The 23838-nt window shown below is 45.9% G+C and overlaps 1 long non-coding RNA gene across 1 annotated transcript in view; it reads left to right on the forward strand.

Moving 5' to 3' along the window:
- LOC138293577 (uncharacterized) overlaps window positions 1-20545 on the forward strand; it is a 49394-nt gene extending 28849 nt beyond the window's left edge. Inside the window, exon 2 of the long non-coding RNA XR_011203053.1 lies at window positions 20145-20545. This is a non-coding gene — a long non-coding RNA (uncharacterized lncRNA). The remainder of the gene's footprint in view (window positions 1-20144) is intronic.
- The last annotated feature ends 3293 nt before the right edge of the window (window positions 20546-23838 follow it).

Below are 23838 nucleotides of genomic sequence, written 5' to 3' on the forward strand. Positions count from 1 at the left end.
AATGCGTCGTATTTATACTCCCGGGCAAAAATCACGCCCGGGAGGTGGCGGGTCAAAAAACCCCGCATTTGCGCCACTATTTAACGCCTGGGTCAGGGTAGGCGTTAAGGGGCCTGTGGGCTCAAAATGAGCCCACAGGTGCCCTCCCCTGCCCCCAGGGACCCCCCCTGCCACCCCTGCCCACCCCAGGAGGACACCCAAGGATGGAGGGACCCACCCCAGGGACATTCAGGTAAGTTGAGGTAAGTATAATTTTTTATATTTTTTAATTTATTTTGGGTGGCATAGGGGGGCCTTATTTGTGCCCCCCTACATGCCACTATGCCCAATGACCATGCCCAGGGGACATAAGTCCCCTGGGCATGGCCATTGGGCAAGGGGGCATGACTCCTGTCTTTACTAAGACAGGAGTCATTTAAATGGCGTCTGGGCGTCGAAAATAATGGCGCAAATCGGGTTGAGGCGATTTTTTTGCCTCAACCTGACTTGCCCCATTTTAAGACGCCCTAACGCCATTTTCCCCCTACGCTGGCGCTGCCTGGTCTACGTGTTTTTTTTCCACGCACACCAGGCAGCGCCGGTCTGCTAGCGCCAGCTAACGCCATTCCATAAATACGGCGCCCGCATGGCGCTTCAGAATGGCGTTAGACGGCGCTAAAGTATAAATATGGGCCTAAATCTTGTAGGTTTCACTGCACCTTTTTTTCAGGCCTCCCTGTGCAAGCCTCTACAAACTGAGCCTTGGGCTCAATGCATTAGTTCATAGCTATGAAACAGTGGAACAGTGTGGCGCACGGATATGCACTACTGCTATATTAAAAAAATATATATAGAAAGAAATAAAGTGACTCAGCGCAAGTTCCTTGTAAATAAGATCCTTTGGGCCATATTTATACTTTTTGACGCACAACTGCGCCAACGCAGTTGTGCGTCAAAAATTTTAACGCCGGCTAACGGCATTCCAAAGCGCCATGCGGGCGCCTTATTTATGGAATGACGTTAGCCGGCGGAGCTGACTGGTGTGCGTCAAAAAAAATGACCCACACCAGGCAGCGCCGGCGTAGGGGAAAATGGAGCTTGGGCGTAAAAAAAATGGGGCAAGTCGGTCTGAGGTAAAAAATCTGCCTCAACCCGATTTGCGCCATTTATTTTGACTCCCACCCTCCATTGACATGACTCCTGTCTTAGCAAAGACAGGAGTCATGCCCCCTTGCCCAATGGCCATGCCCATGCATAGTGGCATGTAGGGGGGCACAAATCAGGCCCCCCTATGCCACAAAAAAAAATATATATATATATACTTACCTGAACTTACCTTAAGTTCCCTGGGATGGGTCCCTCCATCCTTGGGCGTCTTCCTGGGGTGGGCAAGGGTGGCAGGGGGTGTCCCTGGGGGAATGGGAGGGCACCTCTGGGCTCCTTCCGAGGCCACAGGTCCCTTAACGCCTGCCCTGACCAGGCGGTAAAAAATGACGCAAAAACGGCTGGATGTCATTTTTTTTTAACCGCCCACTCCCGTGCATCATTTTTGCACGGGAGTTTAAATAAGGCGCACATGCCTTGGAGTCATTTTTTAGACGGGAACGCCTACCTTGCATATCATTAACGCAAGGTAGGTGTCCACGCTAAAAAATGACGCAAATTCCAAGATCTTTGGCGCTAGACACGTCTAACGCCAAAGTATAAATATGGAGTTAGCTTTGCATCGGATTTCCGTAAAAAAAAAAACGACGCAATTCCGGCGCAAACAGAGTATAAATATGCCCCTTTGTGTATAAGGCTAAGTTCAGCTGATGTCCATCGGGGCATTAATACCTCCCAAAGACATCAGCAGGACACATGACAGGATCAGACCCAGATGTACCATGAAAGGCTCAGACCCAGATGTCGAAGGTGTCACACAATGCTGCGCAGCACCCAGAGGTACTCAAGGGGTGGTAGTCATCTTTGCATAAGTCTCCTATCTTTGATGCAGTCACACTGCGTGTGGTGACTGAGGACGAGCTAGTGACATTTTTGGAAAATCTTTGCTAAAGCAGAGGTCGAGCAACATATTAATAAACAAAAGGTTTGTATAGATAGTTTGGTTTGGAATTAATCTGAATAGATTTCAAGATCATAATTTTTGATATTTTTGTAAACAAAGGTTCAATTAAGCACTTTGTGAGGGTTGAAGTCTGTATTTTCTCTTTCTATCTTTAGATAATTTGTTAGACTGTGCACACACTTTTGAATCTAAAGGACACCAGGGTAAGGTAGATCAACTAACAAGGCGCGTCGCTCCCAATGGGAGTTTATAAACATCTTTGGAAGGTTTCCATCTTACACTGTGTGTACGGTTAAACACAACTGATGTCCCTGGGGCCATTAATATCTCCATATGACATCAGCGGCAGCCATCAAAGGCTCAGACCCGGATCTACAAAGGTGTCACACATGCAGCGCAGCACCCAAAGGTACTGCCTGCGTTGCACGACAGGGAGCGAGCAGGAGAGAGACATTTCTACATATATGTGGCTCTCTCCTGCTCTCTCCCCCACCGCTGACGCGCGCACACACCTTTGCACCAATAGTGCAACTGTGTCCCTAATGAAGTCAGCCTGGCATCACACTGTAAATACACCAGGATGCAGCACCACAGGCCGTCACTAGGGGTCCCTAACCAATGCAGCCCAGCCACCAAACTGTGGGCCTTATTTATACTTTTTGGTGCAAAACTGCACTAAGGCAGTTTTGCCCCAAAAAGTTTTGCACTGGCTTGCACCATTTTTTAGCACCAGCTGGGCACCATATTTATGGAATGGTGCAAGCCGGTGCAAAGGGTAGGCTAGCTTAAAAAAAAATGACGTTAGGCAGTTTTGAGTCAAAATAAATGATTCTGACCAGATTAGCATCATTTTTTGACGCTAAGGGGCATATTTATACTCTGTTTGCACTGAATTAGCGTCATTTTTTTTTAACTCTAATTCAGTGCAAAACTAACTCCATATTTATACTTTGATGCTAGACCCGTCTAGCACCAAATTTATGGAGTTAAAGTCATTTTTTGGAAGTGGAAACCTACCTTGCCTTAATGAGATGCAAGGTAGGCGTTCCCGTGCAAAAAAATGACTCTATGGCCTTAACACCATGGCCCGTATTTATACTCCGTTTGCGCCGAATTAGCGTCGTTTTTTTCGACGCAAATTCGGCGCAAAACTAACGCCATATTTATACTTTGGCGTTAGACGCGTCTAGCGCCAAAGTATGGGCAAATAGCGTCATTTTTTTGCGTGAACGCCTTCCTTGCGTTAATGAGATGCAAGGAAGGCGTTCCCGTCTAAAAAAATGACGGCCACGCAAATGCGTCGTATTTATACTCCCGGGCGTGGCGGGTCAAAAAACCCCGCATTTGCGCCACTATTTAACGCCTGGGTCAGGGTAGGCGTTAAGGGGCCTGTGGGCTCAAAATGAGCCCACAGGTGCCCTCCCCTGCCCCCAGGGGCCACCCCTGCCCACCCCAGGAGGACACCCAAGGATGGAGGGACCCACCCCAGGGACATTCAGGTAAGTTCAGGTAAGTATAATTTTTTATATTTTTTTATTTTTTTTGGGTGGCATAGGGGGGCCTTATTTGTGCCCCCCTACATGCCACTATGCCCAATGACCATGCCCAGGGGACACAAGTCCCCTGGGCATGGCCATTGGGCAAGGGGGCATGACTCCTGTCTTTACTAAGACAGGAGTCATGAAATGGCGTCTGGGCGTCGTAAAAAAATGGCGCAAATCGGGTTGAGGCGATTTTTTTGCCTCAACCTGACTTGCCCCATTTTAAGACGCCCTAACGTCATTTTTTCCCAACGCCAGCGCTGCCTGGTCTACGTGTTTTTTTTCCACGCACACCAGGCAGCGCCGGTCTGCTTGCGCCGGCTAACGCCATTCCATAAATACGGCGCCCGCATGGCGCTTCAGAATGGCGTTAGACGGCGCTAAATTTTTTGACGCTAAACTGCGTTAGCGCAGTTTAGCGTCAAAAAGTATAAATATGGGCCCATATTTATACTCCCATGTAAAAATGGTGCAAGGGAGGGAGGAGGGGTCAAAAAATGGGGCAAAGCTTGCTTTGCCCCATTTTTTAAGACCTGGGTCAGGGCAGGTGTTAGGGGACCTGTGGCCCTATTTCCATGGTGGAACACCATGGAATAAGCCCAGAGGTGCCCTCCCTAGGCCCTAGGGGCACCCCCACCCACACTAGAGGGACTGCGAGGATGGGGGACCCCATCCCAGGTAAGTACAGGTAAGTGCATTTTATATTTTAAAGTGCCATTGGGGGCCCTGAAATGGGCCCCCACACATGGCACCGGCTGCAATGGCCATGCCCAGGGGACCCCTGTCCTCTGTGCTGGCCACTGGGGTGGTGGGCATGACTCCTGCCTTTTCTAAGGCAGGAGTCATGTGGCATGGTAGGTTTAGCACCATAAAATGACGCTAATATGGTTAGAGTCATTTTTTTTTTACTCTAACCTGCCTAAAGCCATTTTTTGGTGCTAAACCCTCTTCTTCTATACTGCCAGCCACACCCAACTAAAGTCATTTTTTAAAACTCTAGCCTACCCTTTGCACCGGCTTGCACCATTCCATAAATATGGTGCCCGGCTGGTGCACAGAAATGGTGCAAGCCGGTGCTAAACTTTTTGGTGCAAAACTGAGTTAGTGCAGTTTTGCAGCAAAAAGTATAAATAAGGGCCAATATTTTGTACGTTTGCGCCACTTTTGTGTCATAAAATGACGTTAATGTGATGCAAAAAAAGTTTAAATCAGGGCCTTGGTGCTAGATGGGTCTAGCACCAAAGTATAAATATGGAGTTAGTTTTGCACCGAATTAGAGTAAAAAAAAATGACACTAATTCAGTGCAAACAGAGTATAAATATGCCGCAGAGTATAAATATGCCCCTAATTATGGCGTTAAGGCCATAGAGTCATTTTTTGCACGGGAGAGCCTACCTTGCATCTCATTAAGGCAAAGTAGGTCTCCACTTTCAAAAAATGACTTTAACTCCATAAATTTGGTGCTAGAGGGGTCTAGCACCAAAGTATAAATATGGAGTTAGTTTTGCACCGAATTAGAGTAAAAAAAAATGACACTAATTCGGTGCAAACAGAGTATAAATATGCCCCTGTATGTGCACAGGGGGTGTAGTACCAAGACTTGTCACTAGGGGTCTCTAAACAAGTCGTGAGGCTGTTACTAGAGGGCCAACGTGTCCATAATGCATTGCAAAAAGTCAAACCCGGAGCCTCCGAAACTAAATAAACTTCTCATAAGTAGACTAATATAGTTGTATACACCGTAATACCACTGCAAGTTTTTCTATTCATTTCGACCTTTACTACTTGCATTCAATTGCCCTACCATTGAAAAGATCGAAACTTATACTCCAGTCAAGGAGTTCCTATTTTAGTTGCATAAGTCTCCTATTTTTGTTTAATTACGTTTATGCTCATAGTTACATAGAGTTCAAAAACACAGCAAACGCTATGGATTCTTCTAACATATTTGTGAATCGTGGTTAAATGCTTCACGTTTGCTACTCCTTGCTGCAGATTTGTTACCGCCTCTGTTACATGGATGATTGCACTTTTGCTGATAGGTTTAACTGTAATCAACTTTTGGCGGAGGCTGCCCCACAGGGGCATCAAGGGCCGGCGCAATAACATCCGCCTGGCCCCGGGAATGACCGGATTAAGCCGCTTTAGTGGCAAACCAACAAAGGGAGGGGCATTCTGCTCTCCCTCCTTAACCCCTTCGCTGCCAGGCCTTTCCCCCCTCTTGTGCCGAGCCTTTTTTTGGCTATTTGGGGCAGTTCGAGCTTAGGTCCTCATAACTTTTTGTTCACATAAGCTACCCACGCCAAATTTGAGTCCTTTTTTTCCAACATCCTAGGGATTCTAGAGGTACCCAGACTTTGTGGGTTCCCCAGAAGGAGGCCAAGAAATTAGCCAAAATACAGTGAAAATTTAGTTTTTTTCAAAAAAATGGGAAAAAGGACTACAGAAGAAGACTTGTGTTTTTTCCCCTGAAAATGGCATCAACAAAGGGTTTGCAGTGCTAAAATCACCAGCTTCCCAGCTTTCAGGAACAGGCAGACTTGAATCATAAAACCCAATTTTTCAACACAATTTTGGCATTTTACTGGGACATACCCCGTTTTACTGATTTTTTTGTGATTTCAGCCTCATTCCAGTCAGTGACAGAAATGGCTGTGAAACCAATGCTGGATCCCAGGGACCTAAACATTTCTGAAAAGTAGACAAAATTCTGAATTCAGCAAGGGGTAATTTGTGTAGATCCTACAAGGGTTTCCTACAGAAAATAACAACTGAATAATAAAATATTGAAATTGAGGTGAAAAAATCTGCAATTTTTCTCTACGTTTTACTCTGTAACTTTTTCCTGCAATGTCAGATTTTTGAAAGCAATATACCGTTACGTCTGCTGGACTCTTCTGGTTGCGGGGATATATAGCGCTGGTAGGTTCATCAAGAAATCTAGATACCCAGAGCCAATAAATGACCTGCACCCTGCAGTGGGTTTTCATTCTATACCGGGTATACAGCAATTAATTTGCTGAAATATAAAGAGTAAAAAATAGCTATCAAGAAAACCTTTGGGCCGTATTTATACTCTGGTTGCGCCGAATTTGCGTCGTTTTTTTCGACGCAAATTCGATGCTAAACTAACGCCAACTAACGCCATATTTATACTATGGCGTTAGACGCTTCGGGCGCCAAAGTGCCCGGAGTGTGCGTCATTTTTTAGCGTGAACCCCTTCCTTGCGTTAATGATATGCAAGGGAGGCGTTCCCGTCTTAAAAAATGACTCCCAGGCCTTTACGTGGTATTTATACTCCCGGGCAAAAATGACGCCCGGGAGTGGGCGTGGCCAAAAACGGCGCATTTGCGCCGCTTTTTAACGCCTGGGTCAGGCATGGCGTTAGGGGACAAGTGGGCTCAAAATGAGCCCAGAGTGCCCTCCCCTGCCCCCAGGGACCCCCCCTTCCACCCTTGGCCACCCCAGGAGGACACCCAAGGATGGAGGGACCCATCCCATGGACATTAAGGTAAGTTCAGGTAGGTTTTTTTTTTTTTTTTTTTTTTGTGGCATAGGGGGGCCTGATTTGTGCCCCCCTACATGCCACTATGCCCAATGACCATGCCCAGGGGACAGAAGTCCCCTGGGCATGGCCATTGGGCAAGGGGGCATGACTCCTATCTTTACAATGATAGGAGTCATGTTGATGGGGGATGGGCGTCGAAAAAAAATGGCGCAAGTCGGGTTACGACGATTTTTTCGACGTAACCTGACTTGCCCCATTTTAAGACGCCCATACGCCATTTTCCCCCTACGCCGGCGCTGTCTGGTGTACGTGGCTTTTTTCCACGCAAACCAGGCAGCGCCGGTCTGCTTGCGCCGGCTAACGCCATTCCATAAATACGGCGCCCGCATGGCGCTTCAGAATGGCGTTAGACGGCGCAAAATCTTTTGACGCTAAACTGCGTTAGCGCAGTTTAGCGTCAAAAAGTATAAATATGGGCCTTTGTATTTCCAAAATGGGCACAAGATAAGGTGTTGAGAAGCAGCGGTTATTTGCACATCTCTGAATTCCGGGGTGCCCATACTAGCATGTAAATTACAGGGCATTTCTCAAATAGACGTCTTTTTTACACACTCTCTTACATTGGGAAGGAAAAAATGTAGAGAAAGACAAGGGACAATAACACTTGTTTTGCTATTCTATGTTCCCCAAAGTCTCCCGATAAAAATGATACCTCTCTTGTGTGGGTAGGCCTAGCGCCCCCGACAGGAAATGCCCCAATACACAACGTGGACACATCCCGGGCCGTATTTATACTCTGCTTGCGCCGAATTTGCGTCGTTTTTTTCGACGCAAATTCGACGCTAAACTAACGCCATATTTATACTATGGCGTTAGACGCTTCGGGCGCCAAAGTGCCCGGAGTGTGCGTCATTTTTTAGCGTGAACCCCTTCCTTGCGTTAATGATATGCAAGGGAGGCGTTCCCGTCTTAAAAAATGACTCCCAGGCCTTTACGTGGTATTTATACTCCCGGGCAAAAGAGACGCCCGGGAGTGGGCGTGACTAAAAACGGCGCATTTGCGCCGCTTTTTAACGCCTGGGTCAGGCATGGCGTTAAGGGACAAGTGGGCTCAAAATGAGCCCAGAGTGCCCTCCCCTGCCCCCAGGGACCCCCCCTGCCACCCTTGCCCACCCCAGGAGGACACCCAAGGCTGGAGGGACCCACCCCAGGGACATTCAGGTAAGTTCAGGTAAGTATTTTATTTTATTTTTTAATAATTTTTTTTGGCATAGGGGGGCCTGATTTGTGCCCCCCTACATGCCACTATGCCCAATGACCATGCCCAGGGGACAGAAGTCCCCTGGGCATGGCCATTGGGCAAGGGGGCATGACTCCTATCTTTACAATGATAGGAGTCATGTTGATGGGGGATGGGCGTCGTTAAAAAATGGCGCAAGTCGGGTTAAGACGATTTTTTTGCCTCAACCTGACTTGCCCCATTTTAAGACGCCCTAACGTCATTTTTGCCCAACGCCGGCGCTGCCTGGTCTACGTGGTTTTTTTCCACGCACACCAGGCAGCGCCGGTCTGCTTGCGCCGGCTAACGCCATTCCATAGATACGGCGCCCGCATGGCGCTTCAGAATGGCGTTAGACGGCGCAAAATTTTTTGACGCTAAACTGCGTTAGCGCAGTTTAGCGTCAAAAAGTATAAATATGGGCCCCCATTTTTTGACAGAAAACAGAGGTGTTTTTTGCATATTGCCTACCTGTAGATTTTGGCCTCTAGCTCAGCCGGCACTTAGGGAAACCTACCAAACCTGTGCATTTTTTAAAACTAGAGACCTAGGGGAATCCAAAATGGGGTGACTTGTGGGGCTCTGACCAGGTTCTGTTACCCAGACTCCTTTGCAAACCTCAAAATTTGGCTAAAAAAACAAATTTTCCTCACATTTCGGTGACAAAAAGTTCTGGAATCTGAGAGGAGCCACAAATTTCCTTCCACCCAGTGTTCCCCCAAGTCTCCTGATAAAAATGATACCTCTCTTGTGTGGGTAGGCCTAGCGCCCACGAAAGGAAATGGCCTAAAACACAACATGGACACATCACATTTTTTCACAGAAAACAGTGCCTACCTGTGGATTTTGGCCTCTAGCTCAACTGGCACCTGGGGAAACCTAGCAAACCAGCACATTTCTGAAAACTAGACACCTAGGGGAATACAAGATGGGGTGACTTTTGGGGCTCTGACCAGGTTCTGTTACCCAGAATCCTTTGCAAACCTCAAAATCTAGCCACTTGTGTGGGTGGGCCTAGCACCCACGAAAGGAAAGGGCCCAAAACACAACGTGGACACATCAAATTTTTTCACAGAAAACAGAGGTGTTTTTTTTAAAAGTGCCTACCTGTGGATTTTGGCCTCTAGCTCAGCCGGCCCCAGGAAGGGTGCGGGGGGGCAGAAATGGCCTAAAATAAATACACCCCCCCCCCCCCGGAGCGACCTTTGCCTACGGGGTCTAGAGCCTAGTGGTTTCTGCCCGCCTTGGGGCAGATTCACCTAAAATCGGCCGATTTGCCCCCAAGGGGGGCAGAAATGGTCTAAATACAATTTGCCCCTCCAGGCGAGCGACCCTCGCCTAAGGCGATGCTCCCCATCTGTAAAACAACAACAACAACAAAAAATCCCCCTTGGGGGCAGATCGGCCTAATTAAAATAGGCTGAAATGGCCTAAATATAATTTGCCCCCTAGGGGAGCGACCCTTGCCTAAGGGGTCGTTCCCCACCTCAAAAACCAAAACTAAACAAAAAAAACAAAAATTAACCCTGGTGCCTAGAGGTTTCTGCCCCCCCTTTGGGGCAGAAAAGGCCTAAAAAAAATGCCCCCCCCTGGGAGCGACCCTTGCCCAAGGGGTCGCTTCCTTATGCCAATTTTCTTTGTAAAAAAAGACATCCCTGGTGTCTAGTGGGCGTTTTGACAGCCGGATTGCTTTTAATCCGGCTGCCAAAACGCTGAGAGAGACTTCAAAGGGAAGGAAATACATTTCCTTGCCTTTGAAGCCTCTCTCGGCCTCCCCCACGTGATCGAAGAGAAATGCAAAGCATTTCTCTTCCGATCGTGCTGGAAGCTGAGCTTCCAGTGCCATGGGGGAGGCTCTGTGACGGGGGAGGGGTCGGGGTTGGAAGGGGAGTACCTTCCCCTTCCATCCCTGACTTGGGTGGTTGGGGGGGGAACCCCACAGAGAGAGCGCTAGCGCTCCTTCTGGGCTGTGTACCCAGGACGTAATGGTTACGTCCTGGGCACAGCAGCACTGTGCCGCAGGATGTAACCATTACGTCCGTGGCACAGAACGGGTTAATGGGAAGACAAGCGCGCCAAGGGTGGCGCGAAGACACCAGGCCAATGAGGGCCTGGCAAAGACAAGTTTGGGTTTAAATGCCCCTATGGGGAAACACCACCGCACCCATGCTGGGGCATGGAGGTGGGGGTTTAAAAGGACTGTGCTGCCCCTGCTGAAAATACATTTGTGGGGCAGGGGGCAGCGAGTAAGAAATGCAGGACGGAGGACAATGTACGTGGTGGCCGCTGATTTAATTTTGCTAAGGCCTCGATTGGAAGCTACTGGTGGCGCGATTGATGACCGTGCCGCCATGCCCCCGGCATATCATATCTGCTCTGGTTCCTGAGGCCTTTTCCCCCTGCTTCACAACCAGCGGCGCTGCCCCATCCAAGATGTTCTGCATCACTCACGGACCGAATGCGCACGCAACAACTTACAAAGGTAAATAGTGACATGAGGGTTGCAGACTGTGAACCTTATATTGGCTTTGGCGGGTTGCCGAACCTAGAGAGATGGTGTGTGCATGATTTCAGTTCCACTGACTGAACACATGAAGAAAACCTAGCACGTCCAAGATCACACATGTTGTTAGCTGGTGAAGTTCATCTTCCTCACGCTTTTCTCAAATTAAGGGGCATATTTATACTCCGTTTGCGCCGAAATTGCGTCGTTTTTTTTTACGCAATTTCGACGCAAAACTAACTCCATATTTATACTTTGGCGTTAGACGCGTCTAGCGCCAAAGTCCATGGAGTTAGCGTCATTTTTTAGCGTGGACACCTACTTTGCGTTAATGATATGCAAGGTAGGCGTTCCCGTCTAAAAAATCGACTCCGAGGCATGTGCGTGGGATTTATACTCCCGGGCAAAAATCACGCCCGGGAGTGGGCGGGTCTAAAAAACCCGCATTAGCGCCGGATTTTAACGCCTGGGTCAGGGCAGGCGTTAAGGGACCTGTGGGCTCAGAATGAGCTCAGAGGTGCCCTCCCCTGCCCCCAGGGACACCCCCTGCCACCCTTGCCCACCCCAGGAGCGTCAAAAGCTAACGCCATTCTGAAGCGCCATGCGGGCGCCGTATTTATTCAATGACGTTAGCCGGCGTTAGCCGGCGCTGCGGAGTGGTGTGCGTCAAAAAAAATGACTTACACCAGGCAGCGCCGGCGTAGGGGAAAATGGAGTTTGGGCATCAAAAAATGGTGCAAGTCAGGCTGAGGCAAATTTGTCGCCTCAACCCGATTTGCGCCATTTTTTTTCACTCCCAACCCCCATTGAAATGACTCCTGTCTTAGCAAGGACAGGAGGCATGCCCCCTTGCCCAATGGCCATGCCCAGGGGACTTATGTCCCCTGGGCATGGCCATTGGGCATAGTGGCATTTAGGGGGGCACAAATCAGGCCCCCCTATGCCACCCAAAAAAAAAATATATACCTACCTGAACTTACCTTAAGTTTCCTGGGATGGGTCCCTCCATCCTTGGGTGTCCTCCTGGGGTGGGCAAGGGTGGCAGGGGGTGTCCCTGGGGGCACGGGAGGACACCTGTGGGCTCCTTCCGAGCCCACAGGTCCCTTAACGCCTGCCCTAAACAGGCGTTAAAAAATGACGCAAACGCAGCTGGACGTCATTTTTTTTGACCCGCCCACTCCCGGGAGTATAAATACAACGCACATGCCTCGGAGTAATTTTTTAGTAGGGAACGCCTACCTTGCATATCATTAACGCAAGGAAGGTGTCCACGCTAAAAAATGATGCAAACTCCATGAACTTTGACGCTAGACGCGTCTAACGCCAAAGTATAAATATGGAGTTAGTTTTGCGTCGAATTTGCGTAAAAAAAACGACGCAAATCCAGCGCAAACGGAGTATAAATATGCCCCTTAGTTTACCTCATCATATGCCCGTGTAATTTAGACTATGTGGGTGAAACATCGAGTGAGTTCAGATTTGGATACTATGAACATTGTTCAGCATGTAGAACTCAGAAAGTGAAGGCCCCGTTGGTCTCACACTGGCAAAAGTGCAAACACAAACAAAAAGATATTAAATGGACAATATTGGAAAAAATTGGATCCAGTGATACAGAAGATTGCGATAAGAAAATGAAAAAGCGAGAAGTGTTCTGGATTTTTCTTCTAGATACATACAAAAAATAATTAAATGTGGAACTACCATGGCAGAACGCTATTAGTTGATGTCCTTATCTGTTCAGGGTGGTAGTGGGACTGTAGTGCAAACCTATTGACCTTACAATATAGACTTGTAAAATTGTATGAGGGTATCTGGGTATACTCCTAAGACGTTGAACAAGTGTAAGTTTAACTGGATGTTTGAGTACACACTTTAGGTTCTATTACACTTCTATGTATAGAGCAATTGTTATGTCTTAGAAGTGCTACGAGTAAGACATGCTAACTTGACAAGATATTATATATTCATTAAAGTTATTGTTCCTCTGTAATTGTGGTTATTTTTGAAGTAATGGATTGGATACAGAGAGGTAGAAACAAGTGTGAATTGCACTTTCCCCCTTGAGGCATGCTTCAAGATGGCTGCCAAAAACACGGCAGTCGGGGTCATTATTGAAGCTTAGTCGGGGTTAAATTTTTTGACGCACAACTGCGTTGGCGCAGTTGTGCGTCGAAAAGTATAAATATGACCCTAAATGTTTAGTTCTACAGTTTGACAGGTTTCTTAATTTGATTTTCTTGTTATTGTATGTAATGGTGCTTGATGTTATCGCTCCCTTACATGCTCCACATGTCCCACATTTTTGGTTGCCTTTCACAGGTTCCAAACCGCAAATAGATTTTTGTACCGATTTGCTTTGCGTTTTCATCGCAGATTTAACCAAAATATTTCTCAAATTTTGGTTTCTCTTAAAAGCAAAAAGAGGTTTTTCAAGAAGTTGCTGATCTGTTCTCACACTCAAAATATGCCACTGAGAATTAATGATTTTTCTAATCTTATCTTTGATATTAGAGTGGCCAATGGAGCAGACAAGTCTATTATTGGCTTTCTTTGGATTTGTTTGGAACATTGCCTGACGATCGTAGTATTTAGCTCTTTTTAGAGAATCTCTAATTAGTTTGGGGGGATATCCTCTGAGTAAGAATTTTTTTAGCTAGAATGTTTGAATGCTCTATGAAATCTATCATACTAGTACAGTTTCTCCTTACTTGCAGAAACTGACTAAATGGAATATTTTGCTTTTGACTAACAGGATGATAACTTTCAAAATGCAGTAATGTATTTCTGGCTTTAGGTTTAACATAGAGTGATATAGACAGGACCCCCTCTTTATGGACAATGCATATGTCCAGGAATTCTACCTGGTTTCGATCATATTTCATAGTGAATTTCAGATTATTGTCACATAGATACAACCAGGTGAAAAACTCTTGGCGTTGTTCTAATTCTCCCTTCCAGACAAAAAATATGTCATCAATATATTGTGACCATCGTGTACTGTTCTCATAGAACGGGGCCACTTCATTGTAAATACATTTCTCTTCAAACAATCCCACATATAAGTTAGCTATACTGGGAGCGCATGCTGCTCCCATACTAACTCCTTTTATTTGATGGAAGATAGTGGAGTCAAACTCAAAAACATTGTTATACATAACTGTCTCAAGGCAGTCTTCAATGAATTGTTTAAGTGGTTTGGAATGCATGTTTTGTAGGCCATGTTTTACACATTCTAGGGCTTGCTCTTGTGGGATGTTACCATATAGCGCCTCTAGATCCATCGTAACCAAAAATTCAATATTGGGATTAAATTGCTTGCCTTCCAATTTCGAAATGATGTGACTGGTATCCCTGATGTAAGAGGGAAGTTCCAAAACTAATGGTTTTAGAAAATTGTCCACATATTTAGATAATGGTTCAATTGCCGAACCTATCATATAAACAATCGGTCTCATAGGTGGATTTGTAGTATGCTTATGAATCTTCGGAAAACCATAAATTACTGTAAATCAAGTGTTTTCGGAGTAAGAAAATCAAACTCTTTCCTACAAATGACCTCTTGTTGTAAGGTTTCTTTGCATAATCATATTCTTAATTCTTTTTTCTGGGCTTAGAGATAAGTGTAGAGTTCTTGACACTGCAACATGTTAGAAATTTTTCAATATATTGGTCTGTATCAAAAATAGTAATCCCACCTCCATTATCACATGGTTTGATGGTAATCTGTTTGTTCTCTTGTAATCTTTTTTAAGGCCAATTTCTCATCCTTTTCTAGATTATACCGTGGTTTAGGAGTAAATCTAAGCAAATGGGTCAATTTATTCAACACAGCTTTTTCAAAAATTTTAACTTCTGGACCCAACGACTCTATCGCTGGGGTAAATTGAGATACGGAACGTAAGCCTGATATGTTCACATCTGTTTGAGAAGGCCTTGTTTCAAATTTTTTTTTAAAACATATTCTTCTAAAAAAAAGCATGTATATCTGTCAACGATTCAAATTTATTGACATTCGAACAAGAGACAAATGAAAGTCCTTTAGTCAAAACCTTTTTAGTAGAAATGTCAAGAGTTTCAGTGCTTAAATTAAATATTGGGATATTTTCTAATCCTGCCAGTATTGATTTCTTCTGGTTTGTAGAAATTGAGCTGTTTTTTCTGAATTTACAAATCTGTTTCCCTGATTGAAACGGGGTCTCCCACTGTAGTTGTTTCTCCTGTTCCCTAAAAACGGGTATTAGGATACGAATGATCACCTTGGTTATGTCTATTACCATAGGTGTCAAATTGGTGTGAGCTGCCTTCTCCTTCTGAGTCTGAAGTGTCAGAAAAAGTAACAATCTTTTTAGATGTCCAATCAAATTTATCTTGAGGAGTCTGACTTACTTGCTTATAATAATTTTCAGCTAAATACGGATGTTTTTTTCAACGGCAAAATACCGATTATCCTTCTTCAGTTTTCAAAGACTGTGAAGAACAAAATTAGTGGATATTTACGGCAAAAGGAAGATTTGGATATAGATTGTTTTACAGCTGATAGATTATTTAAAAAATATATATTTCTTTATTTGATATTATGTGTATGTGATTATAAGTATGATATATTTTTTGATATATAATGTAAATACGAGTAGTTTGTCGTAATCTGTCTCATCTGTTGTGTTTATGTGTTTCGTCTTAAGTCTTTTATGTGTGGTCCTAATTTGGAGGTTTTTCCATGTCCGAGTTCTTTGTTGAGTTTATACATGATAGCTGTTTATTTTTTCATTATTATCACAAATAAAATGTATTTTCTTTTGATATTTTAGCTCTTTTGATCTTTGAATGCTTAGATATTTTGTATTGTAATCTGAGGGAGATATATTTTTCTTTAAAATCTAGGCACTGGATCAACATCCTGTGATCTTGGGCAAATCACTTAATCTCCCCAGGCCTAGCAAAAGGAATGTGTCCATGCATAAGATACCTGGACCTCAGGTAGAGCACTGCAAGCACTTTTAGGTTGAGTCTCGCTAAATAAAACTGCAATAAATGAATATAATAATTTAAGCAGTAACCCCCAAAAAAGAAATAATAAATTAACAAGTCCCAGGGACAGTGAAGTGCAGCGGCTGCACGTGAGAAGGGAGAAAGAAGTTTGAGATGAAACTGCTCCAGGTGCAACATAACTCGGTACTTCCAATATTGAATGTTTTTATCTACATGTTGACATCTTTCTGAAGAACCATCATCAACCAGTTAGCGCTCATGGTCATCAGACACAGGGTGTACATCATACAGTGACCGTGGAGGCCCACATTTTCAGAGGTTATAAGAACCCTTGTTGTGTGAGCAGTGAGGAGACATAGGAGAGCACCTGGTCATGTCATGGCAGGAGTTCAGCTGACATGTGAGGGAGGGGCTATTGACTGGGTTATTGATCCCCACAGATCCAGAGTACGAATTTAATAATGCTGCTGTTTTGGAAGTCAGTATGCTGTATAAGATTTAGAGGGATAAACTGGTGGAGACACTAACTAGCTACACAGTTTAGGTGCAGCCGCACAGTGATGAAGCAACTGCTGTGGGGCACATAAGCACTCTGAAAGAAGCTCTAGTGGGGAACATGTGGTGTTATGCTTACAACCTCAGGCTAACTGCAGTCCTGTTAGCACTAACAGATCTCCCCGTGTAACACTGGGTGATGCTGGGCATCTCCAAATACATCTTGGGGCATTAAACACAACAACTGTAAACTAGAGTGCTTATAAACACCATCCAACATTGCAAGGAAATTTGCAGCAGGGAATATTTCCAGCCATTTCGTTCCCCGCAGCAGAACGTCTGCATGCAGGTGCATATGCCCACGGGCCTCCCGGTCGAAGTTAATGGTAACAGACAGTCGCACTTACCTGAGTGAGCTGTTCTGGGCATTATTTAAGCAGGTGGTTTTGGTTTGGTGACATTGTGCTGCACCGCTCCTCGGAAAACAGGTGTCTGACTGGCTCTCCAGTTTCTCTTTCATTTATGACATCTGCGATTGGGAACGACACACGGAGAGACCAAAGAGGACCTGAGAATGCACACACAAAACTGTGAGGACGGAGCAGAGCACATTTGGTGCGTGTGGGGAAGATAACCGAGGGAGCCCAACATACGTCACTCTCTCTCAGCCACGGCTAGTATTGCTATTCCAGGACTCTAGTCTACTTAATGGCTTTCCCCTGATAACAGGTGAGTAACTGCTGACAGCTCGATAGGGATACATCAGTCACTGTTTATCACTGTTTAGGGATACCCAGATTAGGGTAACTTAGGCACCATGCACTGGCAACATGCACACTGCAAGGCATAGGTTTACACTTTAGGACTTCCTCCCAAAGGATGGTAGGGATGGATGCAACCTTTTGGGTACAGCCATCGCCATCTAGGGTGTAGCTTTGAATCCCAAGTTAGTGCTGCGCCTGGCACTCTCCAAGTACAATGGCGCACGGAGAAAGCCTCTGTAATAGACACTGAGGCCATTATTTATACTTTTTTAGCGCCGCATACAATTGTATTTTGCAGGTTTGCGCCGTTTCTGTGTCAAAAAGCGACGCAAATGCAGCGCTAAAAAAGTATAAATAAGGGCCTGAGGACCTTCTTCACTGCATATAACAGATACTATACACAGATTTATAGATATAGGAACCATTGGCTCTATATAAGACGCGCATGACTCAGACACCCTACTGGGTTACAAGCAGTGGTATTGACAAAGAAGCAGCTCAGTGGGGGGTTGGGAGGTGCTATCATCGCCAAAGCCAGCCCCTGGGCAGCGTCTAATCAATCCAAGGCACAACCTAATATTGAAACGGCATGGGAGTCACTACAAATTAAAATGTGAATAGCAATATTACCTACAATATGTGACACTCCCCAGATGACCAACCGTACTAATTGGGAGTGACCAGGCCACCGAAGGCTTACCTAATTGGAAGGGAAATACCGATAGCACTCATGCTTACCTAACCCGCAGGGATAAATAGCCTAGCCCGCACTGAATAGGGTGATTTGATCAGAAAGGGAGCAACAAAGAGAAGTAGTTGGTAGTATCACAACAAAGGCTGGGACCTCCAAGTGCTTCCCTCGGCCCCGGAAGCATAACCAGGGGTGGTCCAAACCTCTAACATTGGTACACCTGGGCAGGTGTTAATGGTCCCACAATAAAAATCATAGGGGTGAGGCAAAAAATAGGTCAGTAGCAGTACCTGAGAGCGGGACAGAACACAACCAGTTCCGATAAGCAGGGACAACAGAAAACTGAGTATCAGGGTCACCACACGCCTGATGAGGGCAACTACTGTAGGTTTTCCCCTCATTCTAGTCAGGGATAGGGCACTGAGGACCAAAGCAATTACCTAGGATGCCACATTTAGCAGTTCATATGCCCGCCATGTGGACAGCTTGGATTTACAATGGGCCTGGGGCCTTTGGTGATGCAGCTTAGCCAGGTACATAAGGGCCTTCTGCTGCACAAGTACCAGTCACCAGACAGAATACAACAGACTTGTTGAGGCTGAGACAAGATACCCCTTTGCACCAAGGATCTGAGAGGCATTGAGTTAATCTGAGATAATTAGTACAGGTTACCAAAAGAAGGCAAAGGTCGGGATACCACCGTCATGGTGGCGGAGAGAGCAACTAGTAATAGTTCCATAAAGCATAAAAGTGGCCAGTAGACCGTCAAAAACGAATGCATTGCCAGAACAGAGATCCTTAGGAGCCCTGATGGCCGGGACACTGAGTGGTGCTGCTAAGGGTCAGACAGGAAGCCGAGGGTAGCATTTAAAGGAAGAAGAAGGAGCAAAGGGTGAGCCCACAGGCGGCGTGGCGGTAAAACGGGTACGTTGGTTGGTAAAGGAGGCACACCAGAGGGTGGTGTGCCAGGGGAAGGCCACTTACCTGGGGATGCCTTACGGCAGGGTAAGTAGGCAGATGGGGAGTAAGCGGAGCACGGCACTCACAGCCCAGACCCGCCGATTGGCAGGGCACAAAATGGACAGGCAAGGCAGCGAGTTGAGCCTAACAGCAGTAAAAGGCTACCCCCTCACAATCAGAGGAAGAACCAACAAAAGACCAAAAAAACGATATAACTCCAAAAAGCGGCATGGAGGATGGCCTCAACAATAACAGGTGGCAGAACTGTGACCAGCAAATGACAAGGACTTGATTGATACATGGCAGAGATGATTGAGGAAGTATTAACCGTTGATGTTTATGTCCTGTCGAGCAGCAATGTCCTTAGGATCATGCCAAAATGATTAATGTACAGGGGAGATGATTCATGACCTATCAGCTGTGATTTATGACCTATCTCCCAGTTATGATTTATGATCATGTCAAGAATTATGTGTGGCACTCAGAAGGAGTTATGACACTGTAAATAACTTTTATGGCCTTGTCGTCTTCATATATGACTGACCACTCTGATTTACGGGGTTAATGATTTACTGTAAGAATCCATGCATGTAATAAAACTGCAGCCAAGTTATTCCCACAGCAAAATACAAGAGAGATAGATATGTAATTTGCACGATTGGGAGTGGGCCAAGTGCGGGGGTTATCCCGTTGTGTAGCTTCTTTCCGCTGGCACTCAAAGAGGTTGTGGTGCTTTGAATCGGCTCGCTTATGTCAACTGTTTTACTTTCCATTTTTAATTATTGGGGCTAGATAAGTCCAGTTAGCAATTTACAACATCAATACCTCTAACTCATTCCTCTTTGCCAATACTTGCTCTGTAACAGTAGCTGATGTAGCCTTACAGGCTTCAAGTACAGAACACACTGGCTCATTCATGGTCTTGAAACAATAGCAATGAGCCAGCGAGCATGCTTTAACATAGACATATAAAAATCATCTTCTTCGGTGCCACCGGTCCTCACATGTGAGGCTCCATTCAAAATGTGCAGAGGTAAAGGAGCCGACATTGCCACTTGAGCACGGAAACTATTGTGGTGCAGCCTTTCCTCTCACCTAACCTACGACTAAATTTACATACCCACAATTCCTGTCACTTCTGAGCCCTCCTGTTTTACTTTTTGCGCAAAAAAGTGTTTTATAAATGTACTGGATAACAACAATTATTAAAAATTGGTTGTATTTCAAAGCATTTTCTAAGATGAACTCAGTATATTAAATCGCCATGACAGTCTGTGGAACAGTGTTTATTGGCCCTGTAGACTGCATCACTTTTTCCTATTCTTTGACTTTTGTTGATTTCTTTGTGGTCTGTTTCCAAAGACAGGGGAGGCTACCCAAAGATGCTGGAGAATTTTCTGCTGCCTTAAGTATATTCTGCTGTATGCCAGGATCTGACTGGTGACAACCATGCTGCATAATGCTACACAACCTGCTGAGAGATTACACAGACAAGAACAAGGAGAGTGAGAAGAAGGAAGAATTGTAAACCCTAATCTCTCTTTCTCACTGAAGTTCTCAACCTGCCCCAAGAACCAAACCCCTTTTACGACTTCTTTCACATGTAAACCAACTGTATTGTTAAAATATGTTTGAAACAAAGTTTAAGTGGAGTGCCCTTCCTAAGGGAAGAGGTACCACTCTTTTAAAACCTATGTATTGCCTACTTTAAGCACTAAATAAAGGTTTTTGAAAAAAAAAAAAGTAAAGCTTTTCAGTGGAGAGTTATGTCTAAGGCTTTTACTCATTTTTTGTAAACTCTGGTAGTTTAGTGTTTACTTCATTAAGCAAATAAAGTATGACTATGTCGTAGACAGATTTAATATTTGATAGCTCTTAAGTGTCAAACAGCATGTCTTAACATGCTTTTGTTGTCTGTCAATGTGCTTTTAGGGAGTGATTCGTAATGTGAGGATTAACTTTAAGGATGATGAAGGAAAAGTGGTGCTGCTTCTAGCGCAGTATCCCTTTTTTGCACCCTTTAGCGTCACCCCTACTGTCACCATGTGTGTGCTATATTTAAAATATGGCATACAGTGGCACAGGGTAGGGGGCAATAGCGTCAACAATTTTGATGTTATTGATGTTCTGTTCAGGGTTAGCGCCCATTTTTCTTATCTAACTCTGACAGTAGAGGGGGGGAGGTCCCCTATCCTTTGGTGTCCCTCTGGTGTGGGTGAGGGTGTTCTTGGGGTGGGTATCTGGGGGCCCATTCTATGGTGTTTAGCCATGGAAATGGGTCCACAGGTCCCCTAGCGCCTGGACAGACCCAGACATCTGATTAGCGCAAGGTATTTTGCTGTATTCACAATATGGCGCTAAGCACTATATTTTGACAATAGATGGGTCTAGCATCAAAATATAAATGTGGAGTTAACCTTGCACTGTTTTAGCATCAAAATAAAAGATGCAAAAATGGCACAAATCAAGTATAAATATGCACCTTGGTGCGGCGATTTTGGCCTTGTTTGGCCACATTAGTGTAAAAAAAAAGAAAATTACACTAATGTGGTGCAAGGAGGCAGTAGGGGCTCTTAAACCTGCCCCTAATCATTTACAAAATAGCAATCAGTAAATAGCATAGAAACAACAAGCATTAGTAATACTTAGTGAAAATAGCAAGGACCCCAATGGAGGGCCAAACCATATACTAAGAAAGTGGAATACGAGATACAGTCCCCCACCCACGGAAGTGGAGTTGTTAGAGGGGAGCCGCAGGAGCTAGGACCCATCAGAGGTGAGTACCAGAGTTACCCCCAGCGACCAGGAGAGCAGAGGTAAGTACCTGGTTTTCCCAAGAGCTAACAGTAGGACTTAGAAAAAGGATTATGTAAGAACAGGTCCAGACAAAAAGAAACCAAAGATGGATTCCGGTAGAAGATGACCTGCAAAAGAAGGGGACAGAGTCCAGTCCACGATGGAGTGTCCAGTAGGGGAAAGAGCCACTACCTGCCCTTCTGAGGATGCAGAACCAGGTCGATGGGGTAAGAAGAAGACCAGCTGTGGAGCCCAGGAGCTGAAGAGGAGTCCTTGGAGTGGTGCAGATGGTGTCCCACGTCGGTTGTCAGGTCGCAGATGGTCAGTGGTGCAGAAGAACCACCAACAAGCCTTGGCAAATAGAAGAGGAGCAAAAGAAGATTTACAAGGCTGAAGAGGGCTAGCAAGGCCCAGGGGACTCAACCCTTGGAGGTGACAATGAGGTAACCCTCAGTAGTCAAGAGTGCCAACAGAAGTAGTCGCAGCCCCCACAGGCATCCCACTGGCAGAAGGCACAGTAAGTCGCAGTGAGGCCCTGTCAGCACACCTGAAGAGGAGTTCCACATCGCTGGAGCAGCAGAGAAGAGACTGTGCTTTGCAGGAAGAAGTGTTTGGGGCCAGAGCTTCTCGAAGCCTGAAGATCCCTTGGATCAGGATTAAACAACCTTGGTAGCTGCAAGAGTAGCAGTGCACAGGGGTATTATCCTGCAAGGAGAGGCAACTGCTTACCGTCTCCCAAGCTGGACAGTTGGCAAAAAGGACCAAGGAGACCATGCCAGAATTCCACCTGTGATGCAGGATCCACGCAGTTCTGGAGGAGAGCAGATCCACACAGCCAGTCGCCTTTGCGATTGGTTCCTGCAGATGCAGGGGAGTGACTCCTTCACGCCAAGGGAGATTACTTCTTGCCTCTTGGTGCATGCCGATGGCTCGCCGACCTCAGAGGATGCACAGCCGGGGAAATATTGCAGTTTCTGAAAGATACCCGGAGAAACAATGTTGCAAAGCGGAGTTGTTGCTGGAGTAGCGGATTGTCGGTTCCTGAAGAGTACGGTTGCAGTGGCCACAAGATGAAGTAAATGATGCAGAGGAGTCCTGCTGGAATTTTGCACGTCGAATCTGGGGACCCACCCTCAAAGGAGTCCCTAAATAGCCCTAAAAGGGGACTTTGTCACCTAGTAGGTGATCACCAATCAGGAGGGGGCTGTGAGGTCAACTTGCCTGACCTGACAACTCAGATGCTCCCAGGGGCCTCTGCACATCTTGGTTTCAAGATGGCAGCATCAAGTGACCACCTGGAGGAGCTCTGGGCACCACCCAGGGTTGGTGATAGACAGGAGAGTGGTCACTCCCCTTTCCTTTGTACAGTTCTGCACCAGAACAAAGACAAGGGTCCCTGGACTGGTGCAAATCGGATTTTGCAAAGAGGGCACCAAATGCACCCTTCAAAGCAAACTAGTGGGATAGGGAGGCTACCCCCTCCCCAGCCCAGTAACACCTATTTCCAAAGTAGAGGAGGTTATCCTCCATTCTTCCTTCCCTTACTTGAGCTGGTCAAGCAGTAGGAGGGAGGAATCCTGTCTGAGGGGCTGCAGCAGCGTGGGCTTCTCGCAGACCCTCAAAGACTTGTAGGAACAGTACTGGGAGGAGTCCTCTAAGGAGCCCCAAGAGTGCATCGAATCATGCCACCAATACTGGAATCAGTATTGGGGTATGATTCCGACATGTTTGATAGCATGCATGCCTAGGTTCGGAGTTACTATTATGTAGCTGGCCCTCAGATGGTGACCATTACGTAGTTAAAATGGCTTATCCGCACTTACAAAGTCTAGAGAATTGGAACTGGAGTTCGTAGGGGCACTTCTGCTCATGCAGGGGTGCCCACAAACACAGGAACCTGCACTAAGCTCTTTGGGCTGGAACACGTACCATAGGGGTGACTTACAGTGACATGGTGTAGTGACTAGCAGAGAAGTGGTGCATGCACCTTTTCCTGCAGGCTGCAAATGGCAGGCCTGCAGACACAGTTTACATGGGTTCCCATGGATGACATAATATATGCTGCAGCCCATGGGGGACCCCAGGTGTACCAATTCCCTAGATACCTAGGTAGCATATACTAGGGACTTATAGGGGTACACCAGTATGCCAATTGTGGGGTGTAAGAAGAAACAAAGCAACTTCATTTGGAGGAGAGAGCACAATCACTGTGGTCCTGATTAGCAGGATCCCAGTGAAAAGTCTAAGTACACTGACATCA

This window comes from Pleurodeles waltl, chromosome 4_2 (assembly GCF_031143425.1).
Source record: "Pleurodeles waltl isolate 20211129_DDA chromosome 4_2, aPleWal1.hap1.20221129, whole genome shotgun sequence".
Lineage (NCBI taxonomy): Eukaryota > Metazoa > Chordata > Amphibia > Caudata > Salamandridae > Pleurodeles > Pleurodeles waltl.